This window comes from Sapajus apella, unplaced genomic scaffold (assembly GCF_009761245.1).
Source record: "Sapajus apella isolate SASKATOON/1434 unplaced genomic scaffold, GSC_monkey_1.0 scaffold107, whole genome shotgun sequence".
Lineage (NCBI taxonomy): Eukaryota > Metazoa > Chordata > Mammalia > Primates > Cebidae > Sapajus > Sapajus apella.
Genome location: NW_022437047.1, coordinates 6,489,292 through 6,493,592, shown reverse-complemented (window position 1 = coordinate 6,493,592; position 4,301 = coordinate 6,489,292). Strand labels below are relative to the sequence as shown.

The following is a 4,301-nucleotide window of genomic DNA, read 5'->3' as shown; positions in this document are numbered from 1 at the left end:
TTCTTCGCTGCAGAACAATTGGAAACACAGGTTATATTACCAAGGTTTTGACTGGGAGGCCATATTTTCAAGTATAACCAGACTGCTTTAAGGAATTAACGCTAACTTTAAAGAGCCATTCAAGCCCTTAGAAGAACTGTTCTGATACCTTGTTTCCACAATTCCCTTTCCAGGTTTCTAGCCTTCAGGTAAGTAAAAATGTCACTTTCTGACAGGCCAAGGAACCCCAGAATATTTTGGGGACCTCAAAAAAATTAACCAGATACTATACGTAAAATCAAATGGTGAATTCATGGCTTGGCTTTGTAGCTTGGAGAGGCTTTTAAAGGTCTCATCCCAGATTCCTTACGATAAGCTTCAGCAAAGCAGATTTCAAAAGACCCTGTATGGCTGTTTACTACTCTTGCTCCACTTTATGCAAATAATTGGGCCAAGGAGAATAAGACTACAACTTGTTTTACAACTAAATTCGTCTTATAAATATCTCTAGTAAAAATGAGGAGTAATTGTAATAAAGTATAACTCAAAAGAAAACTGTAATACATCTGTCAGTAGATTTTAGCCATGTCATTTTTCAGTGAAGTTCACAGTAGTCGGGAAGGCAGAGTCTCCCTGAGGACTCTGGGGAGGACCTGTTGACCCAGCAGCAAGCACCTCCTCCAGCGTGCCTGGGATCAGAGTAGAAGAGGAGGAGGCAGTAGCCTCCTGCTCCTCAGTAGCGGGAGTCTGTGCACCCACCAGGCCCAGGGCTTCTTCTTGGTCCTCAAGACCTTCCTCAGGCTTGCAGTGCTGATTCTTCTGCTCAAGAGACACGATGACTCTGGTCAGGGCAGCAGGCGGGAGTGTGGGCAGGAGCTGGGCAATGGAGACCCACAAACAGATCTTCTCCTTGGTGCTCTTCTGGGACCTCCAGGGAATCCTGTCCTCCTGGTTGGCCTGTCCCCTGAGAACCTTGCCTCCTCACAGAGTCTGAGCCGCCTACCCTCTGCCAATCCGAAGCTGCTGGTCAGACCAGACCGGGAATCGCAATGTTGTATCTTAGTTAAAATAAAAGGCTCAGTGGTCTTTCTCTCCATGGTAAAATTGCTATTATGCTGATTTCTCTTGTTTTTCTCTTACAATATTCTGGGTTAAGACTTAGAAGCGGCCTTAATAATAAACCAGGTTTTCCATTTTCAATAAATCTTTTGTGGCTCAGTGCTGGGGCTCATTAGAGTACATTTTCTTTGTTTGTTTGTTTTTTGTTTTTGTTTGTTTGTTTGTTTATTGAAAAAAGACCAGAGGGTTTTTTTTTTTTAACTATAATGTTGACTCATTGCTTCATGACATTTGATTGAGTTCAATTGTTGCAAAAGAGCCTATTCACTAGCAGCAGAATTTTTATTGTTTCTATAGGTGGCGCTAGCTGTGCATGTTAAAGTCGCAAATCAGGCTAAAAATGAACCTTGCCTAGAAATAATTGAATGTCCATTTGCTTTTCATTCTTTCTCTTAAGCCTTTTTCTTCTTTGTATTTATTAACTCTTCGAAAATTTCCCTAAGCAATGTTCTGCAGATGTGGCACTCGAATAGGTCACTAAAACCAGGTCCATTAACATGAGAACATTTTTAATATCTTTGGATAATTCAGGCTTTAAAGAAAAGAAAATATTAATAATGAAAAACCTTAAATTATTTATAGTGATTTTGAATCTGTTATGCTGTAGGATTAATTTAAACAAATTACGTCTCGATCATTCCTGATTAAATGCCAGATGCTAATTATTAATATCAATGGAAGTATGCCTATTCTAGCCGTTCATACTTTATATTTCATGCTTAACCTCCCTGTAGCCTTATTATACCTCTAAGTAAAATGCTGACAATTTCTCCTTTCAATATTATTATTTTTTGTATTATGAATGTGATCATTTAATATTACTAGGTTTAAGGCAATGTTTTATGTTTGGAAAATAATTTACAGAGGAGACAAAAGGTGAGGATCTTGTGCTTTGGCTCATGAATCCAAGGCCTAAACACACCTGGTCGTGAGCTCAATGAGACAGAGTAAATCAGAGGCAGTGTTCTCTGTTTCTCTTTACGGTTTTTTGGGTTTTTTTTTGATGGAATTTCGCTCTTGTCCGCAGGCTGGAGTGCAAATGGCACAATCTTGGCTCACTGCAACCTCCGCCTCCCGAGTTCACACAATTCTCCTGCCTCAGCTTCATGAATAGCTGGGATTACAGGCACATGCCACCATGCCTAGCTAATTTTTGTATTTTTGGTAGAGATGGCGTTTCATTATGTTGGCCAGGCTAGTCTCAAACTCCTGACCTCAAGTGATCTGCCCACCTAGACCTCCCAAAGTACTAGGATTACAGGCGTGAGCCTCTGCACCCAGCCTCTGCTTCTTTTTTCAAAATGTATTCCCCAGGGTTCTTGACACACACACACACACACACACACACACACACACACGAACAGGCACACATTGTCTATGTGTAAGAAGTTGATCAGAGAAATTGCAGTGGATACATGGAGAGAAGTGCAGGCTATACACACAGCATGGCTCTGACTGTGAGGAAAGGTGAATAACATTTCTCGAGGCGGGGCATGTCCTCTTGGGAGTGCAACCTGTGCAGTCACCTAAGGTCCTCTGCCTAGAAGAACTCTGTGCTTGATTTAATGCTCTGTTTTTGCTGTCTTGAAATTTATAATTTTTAAAAACATTTTCATTTTGTACTGAGCCCTTCAAATCATGTAATTTGTCCTATTTATAGGTTTAACAGCTCTAAAAACAAGCTGCCGGGCTAAAGAATTATGTTCCATTATAATAATAGAATTATTATAAAAATATCAAGAATTTGTCTAGTGTAAAGAATTGTCTAGAGTAAAGAATTGTAATAGAATTATCCTATGTGACTATCTTGAAGGCTTTGAGATTGAGTGAAACAGAGATTCAATAAGAAATTCCTTGGAAGTGGCCCCAGTGCATTGTCAGTGGGTCATGGGGCAGCTTCCCTGTAAAGCCTCAGCGGAAGGCAGCTGAAAACTCTGCTGCCAGCATTTGCTCACCCAGATTTCAAAACGCACAGTCAGCATGCTCATGCTGACAACTTTTTTGTTAAGGATTTTTGACACTTTTCCAGAAATACTCATATCACCTCCCATCGCATTCATTTCCTGTGTGGATGTTACACAGAACGTATTTTCTGATAGATGGAGTGCATTTCCTTACCAGGCCTGCTAAGTAAGACAATTAGCAAAGATAGAATCAAGTCACCTATATATTTAGCCTAGTGCAATGGCAACAAACCTATAATTGCATTAGTAAATAGAGTGGTTTTAAAATTTGGAGCCGAAACTCATAACTGCATTCTTGGCACCCTTCTGCAGAAAGAGAGATGACTTTATCAGCTGTTCACAAGGCTGTGTTCATCAGCAGAAACTAAATGAGTCTGTGCTTAATACAAGTTCTCCTTGGAGTGAGCTTGCACTGAAGTTTTTAAAATTAGATCTGGGGAAGAAATCTGAGCCTCCCATTATGGCCTTGCCTCCTGCTATACATTCTAGATGCCTCTCTTGGTGTGTTGTACAGGATTTGAGGGGCTTATCTATTGCATCTATTTATATTATTTTACTTATTTAATAAGAAAAATATCTCGGTTACAGCATTTATAATAAGCATTTTAACAGCAACACATGGAGACAGCATTCATAGCTCCATGAACTTGGCTCAGCAGATTTTCTGAGAACACTTAAATATTTAGCATGTTGGGATTCTTGAGCCTTGTCCTTGAAAGAAACTAGAATAATATTTAGATCCAAATCCCTTTATGTAGAGGCACTTATGTTCATTCATTCATTATCCATTTACTGCTTATTCTTGTTTCTTGCTTTAGGAATGAATATAAATTTGAAGCTGGACAATTTATACTGGGCAAAAGCTCTAAGGTTGAGGTCAGCGATAGTTGGAGCTAAAGGAAATCTTAACATTCTCTTGTGTGGCCCTTCCAGAAAAAGGAAGGAGTTTGTTCAGAGTTAACAGATTAATTAGTATCCACTTGAAATAACTAGGAAAGAAGTCAGCATATATTTCAGATCTACCAAGCTTACAGTAGATGGGAGTCATACAGCTTACACAGGAACCACAACATTTGAATTACTAAGATAGTGTGGAAGCAACACTTACTTCCTCCTGCCAGGTTGTGAGTACTCATGAGCCAGGGCCTCCGAAAAGTAGAGCTGGGCTTTTGCTCTGAAGGGCTAATGACAAAGGCTGTTTGGGATGTGATATGGTTTGGCTGTGTTGCCACCCAAATC

At 39.9% G+C, this 4,301-nt stretch overlaps 1 pseudogene; it reads right to left on the bottom strand.

Annotated features, from left to right (window-relative positions):
• Window positions 1–332: 332 nt before the first annotated feature.
• On the bottom strand, window positions 333–3,149 carry LOC116537219 (annotated as a pseudogene).
• Between the last annotated feature and the right edge of the window lie 1,152 nt (window positions 3,150–4,301).